The 12,669-nt window shown below is 40.9% G+C and overlaps 1 long non-coding RNA gene across 1 annotated transcript in view; it reads right to left on the bottom strand.

Annotated features, from left to right (window-relative positions):
* The window catches only part of LOC103919033, a 32,912-nt gene that overhangs the window by 19,592 nt on the left and 651 nt on the right, over positions 1-12,669 (bottom strand). Inside the window, exon 2 of the long non-coding RNA XR_663723.1 lies at positions 1,359-1,505. This is a non-coding gene — a long non-coding RNA (uncharacterized LOC103919033). The remainder of the gene's footprint in view (positions 1-1,358; positions 1,506-12,669) is intronic.

The following is a 12,669-nucleotide window of genomic DNA, read 5'->3' as shown; positions in this document are numbered from 1 at the left end:
GGTTTCCCGCCCCCAGGGGAGGATCCTGGCTGAGGTGACTCCCGCCCCGCGCCAAGCAGCTCGGCCTGGCTGAGGTGCCACACGCAGCCATGGGCCTAGCTGGCCGAGGTGCTACCCCGCAGCAGGCCTGGCACCTCCCGGCCCAGTCTTGGGCACCCTGAACTGCTCTCTTCTAGCTTAGGGGTCCCAAAACTCAACGCACGGCTGGATAGAGACTTGGTGGGAAGTCGAAGGGCTCATCCCTTCACCTCCTTCCCCTCTTTCCTTGGGCAAACCCATTAAGTAAACCAGAATGGTGCACCAGGCCAAGCACTTTAAAATGCCAAGGGGACCGAGGAGCCTGCGCTCAATGTTTAAAACTGACCGTCACTTAAAGCTTGGGACTCGTATTCATAAGTCACTTTGTCAGGTCTTTGAAAAAAACGTGACTCCATTCTCCAGCTGCAAACTGGGGACAATGTTTTGCTGCTTCTCCCCTATTCTGTCTTTTCTATTTAGTAATCAGCTCTTTATGTAGATGTTATTTCTTAGCCTGTGGTGGTAGGCTGCCTGCCATGTTAGGGCTCCAATTTCGGTTGGGACCTCTAGATGTTAGTGTAATAGAAATAATTAAAAATGCTATTCTTAAAAAAAATCTGGGTAGCACAAAAGTACTACATAAAGTGAGAGTTAAACAGTTAAAATATGTGCCAGGGAGTGTACTAGTTCATCCCATTTAATTCAGATTTAAAAAAAAAAAACCAGTCTGCTTCAAGTCACTAAGTTGTCAGTACTTCCAAAATCTTTTATTTTGGTCAACCTCAATGAGAAAAAAGACCAGGGAATGCCAGGGCTCAATAACTCTGAAGGCAGTGATAGTAACATTAGTTGGTCTGAATTTTGGGGGACAGCTTTCTTACTCGTTCCTGCAGAATCAAGGGTTTTCCGTTACACATTTGCCAATTAAACCTACAGAAGTTTTGGGGTGTGCTGGATGTTATTCCATGGTTGTAATGTTGGGTTTAGCTGAAGTCTGCTGTTAGCTCTAAACCCTTCATAAACATTCACAAGACCTTTCATGTTTCTGGATGCCTGGAGTGGATAAGATATAAATACATACTGTTTGCAAAGCCATTCTCTTTTGCTCTGATCTCACTGTCTCACCCTAGCTAAAACAGGGGAAAATCTTTAGCTAGGACTTGCAGGAGAATTTTTAAAAGGATCCCTGTTCATACATATGCAGGTGCTTGTAGTTAGACAGCCACAACATCCTTGGATGTCTGGTTGACCACCGTACCACTTAGAAATGAGGAGGTACCATCTGGTCCATCTGCATCTCAAAAGAAGTCTTTAATTATTTGGGGAAGGGGTGGTCTTACCATTATCAAGGTTGAAGCAGATCCTAGCTTCTTCCAAGTAAGGGGTGTCACTCTTAGACCGGAGTCTTCTGATGGGTCGTCGGTCTATGTCATCCTCAGAAGACGCTGTCATCAGAGTGGGCACGGTGAGAAGAGTTGCCCGACGAGCTGGTAAGAAAGGACAAATGAAGAGGAGAATAGCAGGAGGAAGGAGGAATGGAAGGAGGAGGAAGAGAGAGAAAAAGAAAAAAAGAGAAGAGAAAGAAAATCACTCAATGGAAAAGAGGAGCTGTAGCAGCTAGTAGAAGAGGCCGTTTACTGTAAGGTCCCTGCCTCACATTCTGCAGAATTTAAGGGCTGCACTGAATGATGCCAAAAAGAGAAAAGATTGCTGTGTTGTGTGCCCCAAAGGCACGGGTTATAGCTCTGTTCCTGCTACAGATTACTTGTTCAAAGTTCCTAGTTTTGCCACTTAAACCACTCTTTTCACAACTTCTCAATAGTTGCAATCTCTCTTTTTCTGAATACTGTTTTTGATGCTGTGATGCCTGAATAATGGAAGTATTTAAGTGTTCGCTTAGTTTGCAGTAATCAGTGGAAGCTGTGCTTGGGACACATGACGTGATGCCTACAGCAACTATTCCAAAACTCAGTTTCTTGTTGTCTTGACTTGGGCACTCAAAATTAACAGCTACTTTTTGCTCCTGATCACTTTATGTCTTAGTTACTTAGTTGTGAAACAGGGAGAATGATCATTTTCTTTCAGCAGGGATTTCATGAAGATATAAATTCATTAATATTTGTAAAGTATTCATAAACTTTAGTGAAGCACCGATGAAAAGCCCATGAGGAAATTAAGATTTCTATCTTCTGAACAGGGTTTAAATGGCTTGGGGCCATGCCTTCAAGGAGGAGAAAGCAAAATATTTAATACTGGCTCATTAAGTGAGCACTGCCCACTCCATGCACTGACGAAGCAAATGGTAGAATAAAAAAAACTACCGTGTCATCATGCAATTAGAAACTGTACTGTAATACATATGTATAAGGAGACCAAATTAATGTTGCAGAGGCAACCTTCATTCTGGCATTGCCTAAGTATTTAGCACTTGACCTTACAGCCTTGATAATGCCCCTTTAACGTAGGTGGTTTTTTATGTGAAATGTAATTATGAGTGGCTGTTGAACGCTTTGGGTGCTGAGCCTATAAATTACAAATCACAAACAGAAGAGCCTCTATAAATATATCCGCCTCAATTCTCTCTCCGAGTAGATAAAGATTATCACAAGTGCTAGATGGGATCTGGCTGATCACTGAAAGCATGAGCACCATGCACAAGTACATTCTCAGTGTGTTTCTTTCCCCTCCACCTCATATATAGCTGGAAAGAGAACTTCAGCTTGAAAGCCTGTCCTTACCCTTAGTGGGACTATTTACATTAACTTTCATGTGGGACCCTGTAAGAGCCTAGGAGCCTAAATCCTGGATGTTTCTTGCTCTTTGGGCATTATCTGGCATAACAGTCTTTATCTTAGGGCTTTTGTAAGCCACCGCACTTCAAATAACTAATAATGAACTATATTTTCCTGCTGGGACTGGAAAGCATGACTGATAGTGACTAAGAGCATATTCTGCAGCCTGCTAACTGTGATTCTTTCTTTTAAAAGTTTTTTAGAGTTCCAAATAATACCTGTCAATCAGAAACCTTCAGATGCCTAAAACCTGACTTAGGTGTTAGGTATGATAGCATATAATTACTATGAGTTAGCAAAAGCTGTCACGCTCTATTTTTCAATTTGCAGCATTATGTAGTTTACTAAACAAGGAAATCTGCGCTGCTGGAGGTAGTGGTTATTTCTGGTCTAACTTACTTGTTTTCTGGTTTTAAATAGATTTCTTTCAAGTTTTTACTCATTTCTAACCTAGCATTTAAATTTGAAGTAAAAGGAAAGGGCAAGAGTTGAAATTGATTTAATGGGGTCAACTATTTAGATTAAGCTAAAGTAAACACTGCGACTAGACTGTCAACTATTACTCCCTTGTAATAGGGATGTACAGTAATGAAGATAAAAGAGAATGGAAAATTTCTGCTATGGAGAATTTTGTGTACTGCAGCTTCAAATTTACACTTAAGGAAGATTTATCTGTATATGAAGTCAGCATTATAAAAAACATCTCATAAAACAACCACGTAAAAGATTTGTCATTTAAAACTGGCATGATCTAGCTGTAGTTAAAGTCAGTGAAAGGGCACCCGTGCATTTCAGGGCTGGCTGGATCGCAGCACAGGAATCTATTTGAAAAAAAACAAACCACCACCAAATTGCAGATACATTTATGGTAAACAGAGAATAAGAGTGGGCTTTTCTATATAATTGTTTATAAATCGTTTTTACCTTTTGGGTCAAAATACTGGGATCTGGCTTGTATTCATTTTGACTAGAGGTAGGTGGATGCTGGAAAATGTTTCCTGGAGTAATCATTATATATTACTTTGACAAGCATGATTATCTCCCCTTTGTGTATATTACCAAAAGGAGTAATGACTGGAAGACTGGAAATGACTGGAAATTTTAAGTAAACATTGGAAAAATTTCAGAGGAAGCTAATAAGTATTAAAACATTTTGCAATAAAAACCTAAGATCAATTCTTACACAGCCACGGAACTGGAAAGTATAGCTGATCACATTCTGATATCCATACAGTGACGCTGAAAATTTATGCACGCCATGAATACAAGTACACACTCTTTTCCTAACCATAATCCATAGCACTCCTTCTTATGAGAATGACTTGCCATATATTTTTCAGTAAAGCTGTCAACATTTGTCTGGTGTGACCATTGGGTCCATCACAGATAACCCACCAGTATCTCCAGCTTCAGCTGCTCTCCACAAACCAGCTCAGTCTCTGGGACACATTTTTAGGAGATGGTTTTTCAGGAAAATTAGAAAGTGTCCTCTTGAAGGTCTTGAAGTAAAGGGATGACATTACAATAGACATTAAGGGGCCCGCTTGCGCTGCAAATGGATTTGAGACCGGTGTCCGAAAACTCATTTTAAGCAGCCACTCTAACAGCACGCAGAAGGCAAATCAGTCATTTTGGTTAAATTCTTTCATTCTGTTTCATTGTTCCTCATAGGGTTACGCCACGATTGGCACACTGTGGCAACATCTTGGTTGGTATTTGTTAGAAAGGGAAAAGGTTGCTTATGGAGGAAAAATACCTTAAAAATAGAAATGCCATAACGTATGTAATGACACCTTAGAACTGATTATATATAATCTCACATTTGTAGTCTCAAAATATTGTATGTTACTGAAGTACGACACAAGTATGCGTTTGGGAGAAGGGAATGTGAAATACATAAATTATTATATTGCATGTTCAGAGGCACTTTGAACATATATTTTCAATATATTTAGTTACATCTACAGGTGGTCCAATTTTTGAATGCTGTTTGAAATTACTGAAAACATGGGGGACGGTTTGCAAAGAATTTTTGATGGCTTCCATTAAAACACATTTCCACATACTTTAATAAAGATATTAGTACTAATTTTTGTTTGCCAAGAACTAGCTTTATGTTTTGAAGAGTTAGAATACCGATATTTTTAAGACTTGTGTTTTTTAGAAAAATTTGGGACATTTATAATCAGAAGACTTTCAGAGGTGAAAAGCCGTCCTCCTAAAACTTAGTCAGAGAAAACGTGAAATAATCATCTAGTTTTTTCCATTCACTTTTATCAATCAACTTTTATTAAAATGTCTTTAAAATATCTCATTGGTGACACAAATACCCTGGTAATTTTTGGCTCAACAGGGTCTTCATCTAGAAACCCTAGTTTGCATAGCAGATTCTTACCTCAAAATGGCAAAAACTTTTGAGACCTGATGATTTTAATCTTAGTAAAAGCAAAGTGCTAAAATGTTTCTGCTAGAGGTGTCTAGATCTAGATGCATTGGGAAGGGTATGTTTCTGACACATATAATCACAAGCAACTTCAGATGACATGGAAATAGCCATAAAGGAATACTGTTTGACATCAGAAATCTTTAAGACTTTTTTGAGGAAAACCTAATTTCTTAGGGCAAATTTTGAACAACTTTGTAGAATACCTATGAAAATATTTTAATTGCAGTGCTGCTGTTGCTGATTGAGTAGGATTCTTTCTTGCTACTTTTTTTTTCGTTGGAGAAACATATGAGCTTCTTATTCCGTTCTCTTCCTTCATGCTTCTGTGGAAAGGGCTCACCGTGGCCTAACGTGTAGATAATGCACACAGAAATGTATTTTTGGCTAAATGTAAGCTTTAAAAACATTAGTTCAGGTATATTTTGATGCATCTGGAACATGATACTCCATCTGTGCTAAAAAAATATTAGATTGTGAATATTCTTCTTTAAAGACAGACCAAGCAATGGGTCCAAATGGATGTTTACCAGGAAAAAAAATCTTTTGGTCTGATTTAATGCCACTTCACTTTTGTCTTGTTTTAAATGCAACTGATAAAGAACAACATTTGAAGGATTAGGGATGGGAAATGGGGTGTGACTGGCAGGAGGGGAAGAGAGTAGAACAAGCGTGCAAGCACTGGAGAGGACATAATTTGTCATTTATGAAGAATGATTTATAGGCTTGTGTCTCCCGGATAAACACAGAAGCACATGCATATGGATTGCTCCGTGTCTCTAAAGCAAAGCTGTTGAGATCTTTGACGCTGGTTTGATGGACATCAGTAATCTGAAAGAAAGTACTTAGATACATAGTATTCAAACACAGGCCTGAGGGTTGCAAACCATAGTACACATGCGAAAGGATATCCACTTCTATGCACATGCTCGTTATGCTGGTTTGCGCTATTTGGGTAGACGTATGCACAATATGCCTAACTAGCATTTTTTGTACATTTTAGAGGAAACATGCTTGTTCCTCTGCCATTGTGTCCAAAGGCATAGGCTTCAGAAAACAGACTATTATAAATAAATAAATAAATAAAACAGCTAATTATTATGAAATAGGGGCAAGTAGATGTTTGGTTATTTAAAATTAATTTTTAATAGAAAAAAATTAGATTTAGTTTTCAGAATAAAATTTTTTCATGTGTGATCCGTGCATAGGTTTTCTAAAGTTTTCCGTATTTAGAGGTATAGAGAACTGGATCTCAAACATCCTAGTTTTATTCAGATATGCTGCTGAGAATTAGAAGATCCTTATTTCTTCTGACTTTAATTTGGCTGACTGGATATTGAAATAAATTAACAAAAAGTAGCTGAAGTACAGTTACTGCAACTCATCGTGAGCTATTTTTATACAATCGGTGAAGCTAGGCTACCTGACTCTGCAAGCCAGAGACTCCGATCATGGCACTCAGTTGCCTGTTCCTGAATTCTCAGTAATGGGAATATGCCAGAATAGGAGGTGGGAAAGGGGAAAAAAAAAATTTAAAAAGGATGAGGAAAAGGTTGGTGTTGATCAGTTACTTCCTAGGATTTAAAGGGAGGGAAATTACATTAGGAATGCACATTTGCTGTTACTAATTCTTCTGTTATTAATGATATTAGTCTAAGAACTAGTGACATCACATGAATAAAAAAAGAAAAAGACCTGCAAAATAACATAACTTTGAAAAGATGTTAGTCTATAGGATGGACTAATCATAAGATTTTGGTGGATGGAATATCCTAATGTTACTTTACACAAGGAATATCTACAGTGGAATCATCCTGGATTAGGATCTGGGGATACTGCAGCAATACGCTTTTGTAAAATACTGGACATAATTTAATATGCAAAAGCAGAAGGGAAGTAGCACTGAGTAGTCAGCAGTGATTAAAGTCAAACATCTAGAATGAGTCAGCACTGTATCAATTAAAATAAATGAGCAAAAGTGAAGCACAGTGAAATAAATATATTGTGGAGACAGAGTGCGAGAGGAAAATGTGGAATAAAAACTATACCTGAGAGTATTTTATTAAACCTGGAAAACTGATCAAGAAGAAGGATTTCCTGAAATCTTTTGAGCAATCATCCCCTATGTGTCTATACAATCTTGTGCACCTGTTATCCTTTGGCCGTATGTGCTATATTTTTATTTCCATATTTTTTCTACTTTACATTTTTTGTTGACTCCTTACATTCATCAAGTAGATTACAGGAATGTTGCAACCGGTAAAAGCGTACCTGATATAAATGGATCTGTGAATTATTTATAGATAGAAAAGATAGTTTAAGATAAGCCTTCAAGAGAGTTTTGTTATTTAAATATGCACAGGGTATCCTGTCAAATGGACTGGCAAGCAACTTCAAGGTATGTAGGAGCATCTTGGAAATACTCAATTAATGCAGTTAATTTTAAGCTTTGTGCCCCCTGCTGGTGCAAAAGGAGATAAGACTGGAAAAGTGGATGCACAGGTCTCCAGGAAATTAGGAACGACTTTATAGTTGAGTCAGAAGTCGCCTGAGAGCAGAACCTGGACTCCCAGCAGGCAGCAGAGGGTCTGACTGTAGCGCAAAGGTGGACTCAGAATAGCATCCTGACCGCACGATGTCTAGCCTGTCCCGTCAGGTTGTGGTGTGGGGTTGCTGGAGGCACCAAGAGGGGGTGTGAGTCTTAGGACCCCTTTCATCGGACTCATGGCTGCAGAAAAGTGCTACGCGCAGTCTGCGATGGGCAACTCTCCTTTTATGGTGGTACCTAAAGCCTTCATTTATAATGTACTGGGCAGAAGTCATTCTTCCCTCTTAGAGTTCATTCAAGGTGCTCCACCCCCCTGTATACAATGGAAGGGAGAGGTTCCTCGTTTCTTAATCCTGAACAAGCCTAGGTGAGCACTAGGTACCAATGGCCAGGGCCCTGCGTACGCTCCCTGCACACAGTGTAGTTGGCTATGCTCAAGGCAGGCTCTCTGACGTGGCACAGCTGTTGGAGAGAACGGCTTGAGAAGCCCTGACCAGCTTTGGAGCTGTTTGTGAAAGCAGCAAGAAGCCTCAACAGCTGCTTCCTCCCTTCTTTTGGGAGCTATGTTTACACTGAGGCCATTGCCCACTTGCTGAGCAAGGCTGCTGCCGTGCCTGTGGCTGGCTACGTTCCTCACTGATCCACATCCAGACTGCTGACTTGATGTCCTGCTTGGCCTCATACCTGCCTCATCACCATGGTCTTGTCTGATGATCTGGACTCTTGGCTGAACCTAGTGACCATCACCGGACCTGCCCTGCTCGTGTGCTGCAGTGCTTTACCTCTCGTAGGCGAGGCCGCTGCCTCTGCCCGTCTTGCTGACTCTTGGCTCACTTTGCCTTATGGAGCAGCCTGCTTCTGCTGCTCCTCAGCGCCAGCCTGCTCAGCTCTGTCAAATAGGAGGTCTTTCTTTGCATGCCCCAAGGCATAACTTCTTTCAAGCAGAACTTCAAGATCAAAGCTGATGTCTCTCCAAAATAGGCTACAGTCAAGACGGGATCTGCACATTTACAGCTTTGGATTACAACTTGACCTGTTTTGGAGAAGTTACTCCCTTTCCTGAATTAGGTCCTGTCTGTCAACACGTGATTCCTCTATGCAAACAAATGCCATTAGCGCAGGAATCTTTCACTCAAGTTAGCTGCCTAGGTTTTCATAATCAGTAGAGAGAATAAGGTAAAATTTATATTATTCCAAGAAAGATGTAAGATTAGGCGAACCCTGCTCTTAGAATGACTGTTTCTCTCCACTGATACATGCCAGACTAATCAGAAGTCTTAGGTGGGCACATCTTCACTGAGGGCACCTAAGGGATAAGTAAGCTGAATCCTATTTCAGGCCCCATGATATACTTTCAGCTGTCATGGCTGAAAGCCATGGTAGATTTGTATTTAGAATACATTCACATCCAAGAATGACTACTATCTTCCACACACTTCAAAGGGAAAAGACTTTTTTGAAAATTAAAGTCCAGCTCCATGCTTAGGTTTCAGATTCAGACTTTCCTAGGGCAAGGGGCTGGATCCAGGAGATCACAGTCCCTTCTTTCCTGCTTCTGATTTGCAGATGTGTCACCAGGCATTACGCACTTGGCAAGGACACCCCCCGTCTCCTAGATCCCAACATACGGCCACAGAAGAGACAGTCAGGGAGGGCTGCAAGGCTTAGGATATTTCTGGCTTGTATCTGAACACTACAGCCAGCTGGCTTCGTTTACCAGGTTTCTAAATCTAGATAATCCTACTGGCAGATCCAGCTTTTGTGACTTTTCCATCCCTCCTGCTTCACTTTCCTTGGAGGAAACAGGGAACAGCTGTTTGAACAGCCGATGCAGCCGGAATGGCCAAACATCCTCTGTTCTGCACTCAGCCCACGGGAGTGAGGTGATGGCGCCTTCTGCAGAAAGAGAGGATGGGAGAGGAGGCAGCTGATAAGGTAACACCTCTCTCCTCCTACCCTACAGCAGCAAAGGCAGTTCTGCAGCTTTCTGCAGGAGTAGGGATGAGGTGTGGGCGTTAGCGCAGGCAGCAAGGGATAGAGAACTGGTTAGTTGCTGGGGGCCAAAACCCTGTTTCAGTTTGCTGAGGTCAGAGCATCCTGCATTCGACTACGCAAGACCTGAGGTCAGCTGGGATTTGACATCATCTACTAGCAATGCCGTCATAGCTCTTTGAGTTCCTTCCCAACATTTTGTAGTCCTATTCCTTCCCTTCTCTTCCACCCACAAGGAGTGGGTACAGATGAGTGCCTTGCAGCTGCCATTTGTAACACTGTCATATCATTAATGTGAAAACATTGGAATGGAGTTTTTTTCTTGATCTGGTGGATCAAAGGATTAAAAGGCAGAAACCTTCAAATCTCTCAGAAAGAGTAAGTGGGTCATAAACCCCCATTCTGCAGTCTGCAAACAGAGCATTTTATAATGCAATAACTAATAATATAACTGAAGTAATAATGATACATATAATGTGTTCTGATATTGTTTCTCATTAAATGGCAGAATACTGTAGTCTTCTTTCACTCGTCTGTCATAATGCAGTTTTAATGCATATACACGTGCTGTTTGATAGCATGATTTGCTAATAGCATCATGTTATTATATGAACATCAAATAGTTACTTGCGATCCCATTAGATAGATCTGGTGATAATGCTTTCTTGCAGACCTTTTATTCAGTTCCAAACTAGCTACTTGAGCTACGCTATTTATGGTGGATGGGTGCCTCACATTCAGTGTCTTTTTTTGGTTTTTCAGAAAGTTATAGCTAACGCAGTTTAACAGTTTCTCAGAAGGCGGATAAGGAAAGGAATATGTTATTTTTGCCCATGTTTGGAGAAATCATGCCATTATCTCATACTGCCTGTTCTGTGGAAGAGAGTCTTAATATTTGGCACAAGGACGACAGGAGTTATCAGAGCTGTACAGGCAGCATCAATGCACACTTGATAGGGTTGAGTTCCTTGTTGTGTACAGGGGGTAAGACAGCTCAGAGGAAGGGGATGCTACCAGCAAGAAGTTTGGGGCTAAGTATGGTGATAAAGGCATTTGCTACAGGAAAGCTTGATGATGAAACTCTTCCAGAGGTTTATCGTTTGGCCTGCTGAAGCCATCTCTGTCATCTCAGAGATGCTCAGTGCTACCTCAGACAGTGAAAGCCTCCTGAAACTTCCCTCTGCACAGGCCACATTTGGTCTCTCGCACCTATTGCTAGCGGGGTTGTCCATCCATCCTTCCCCTCAAGCACCTCTCCTGTTGCCAGGGGGCTGCTGTGTTGCAGCATTTGAGAATGCAGAGTAGAAGCGTTGTCACTGCTGTGCTTAGAGCGATTTCCCTGCTGGCACCCAGCTTATTGGAAAGCAGCTGACCTCAAACACAGAGAGGTGAAGAGAGGGGGGAGTATTAGAGTTTGGGGAAGAGGTCTCACAGGCATGTGAGGTAAGAGTTGTGAAGGACAGGAGCTGGGAAAAATGCAGTAAAAGGAGCAAAGAGAAAGCTAAAAAGTTGAAATGGACAGAGCATAAGTGCAGCATGGCTCTTATATCAATGTACCGTTTCCAGTTGTGGAGGTAATTAGCCTCTGTACTATACTGTGGTGCACAGCGGAAGCATGTCTTTGGCGTCTTTCATAAAATGTTCACAAGCATAGGGACAAAAAATCCCCAAGTCTTAGTGCTGGTTCCTACTTGTTTTGGACAAGGGATAGAAGCCCACATGACACATCTAAAGGTCAACCCCCTGCTGATGACTTTTGTATCAAGGAATACAGTTCTGCATGATGGATTTTTTTTTCCTCATTTTGCATTTAAAAAAAGGCAAAATAATTGCATTAAAACAAAGAATCAACCAGGTGCTAAGGTTAAAATTTCAGCCATGCATCTAACTAATCAGTACAAGCATTTCTATATGTGCTAACAATATAATTTCTCCAAGTATGGGTAAGATAATGTTTTTTTCCCTTGCCTTCTTGGAAATACTTACAGGGAAGGTTGCCTCTGCAACCCTTATTAGTCACCTTGTGCACATTACTGTAATAGACTTTCATTGCATGAATACATATTCCTTCCTCCATAGTCCCCTCTGTACCTTGCAGTGCACAGGGATGCTGTTAATAAATTGCTATAGCTTATAAAGCAGTAAAGTTGTAGATTTCCTGAATTTTAGTTTCTGTGGAATAGAAGGGGGTTTGTTCTCATAGGGATATCGAAGAACTTATTTTAATATTACTTCTGTAGCAATGCTCAGATGTCCGTTGCATTTTAGAGATGGAGAAGAAGCCAGCAAAATCAGTCATTGCCCTCAGCCGATTTTTCCCCTGATTTTGAGGTGCTTAGCATTTGCTTCTGTTGTGCAATGCAGAAGGCTGTGTTGTGACGAGAAGGGTTTTCTGTGACTCGTACAGATGAAAATGTATCACAACAACTGGGGCAGCAGCTGGGCAATGCAGCATGTGTTAGGCAGCAGCACCTCAGCTGAGCCGAAGGTTAAAGGTGGTACTGTGTATCCTGGGATGGTGGCATCCCCTGGGTGGATTAGGTCTTGCTGTGGGAGGATGGCCTCCAGAGGGGAGGCAGAACTCCTGTTGGCTGGACTTTGAATTTGATTAGCAACTGATGAAATTAATGGTGAAAAAAAGCTGGATCGCGTTTTCAGAAAACAGGCAGTATGTAAAAACAAAAAAGGTTGATAGAGCTACTTGGTTCTTACAGTTTTCTTCAATTTAATATGGTGTTTAAAGAAGAAAAAACCCCTTCTCTCTGAAATTGCAAGTTTTCTTCAAAAATAGAGCTGGTGAGAAAAATGTGAATTTTTGATACCAAAAATATCATCTATGTCGTGAACAAGTCTCAACTACGTTACAGCAAAGAAAC

Source organism: Pygoscelis adeliae, unplaced genomic scaffold (genome assembly GCF_000699105.1).
Source record: "Pygoscelis adeliae isolate BGI_AS28 unplaced genomic scaffold, ASM69910v1 Scaffold186, whole genome shotgun sequence".
Lineage (NCBI taxonomy): Eukaryota > Metazoa > Chordata > Aves > Sphenisciformes > Spheniscidae > Pygoscelis > Pygoscelis adeliae.
Note: the sequence above shows the minus strand (reverse complement) of the source record. Positions and strands in the feature narration are given on the sequence as shown.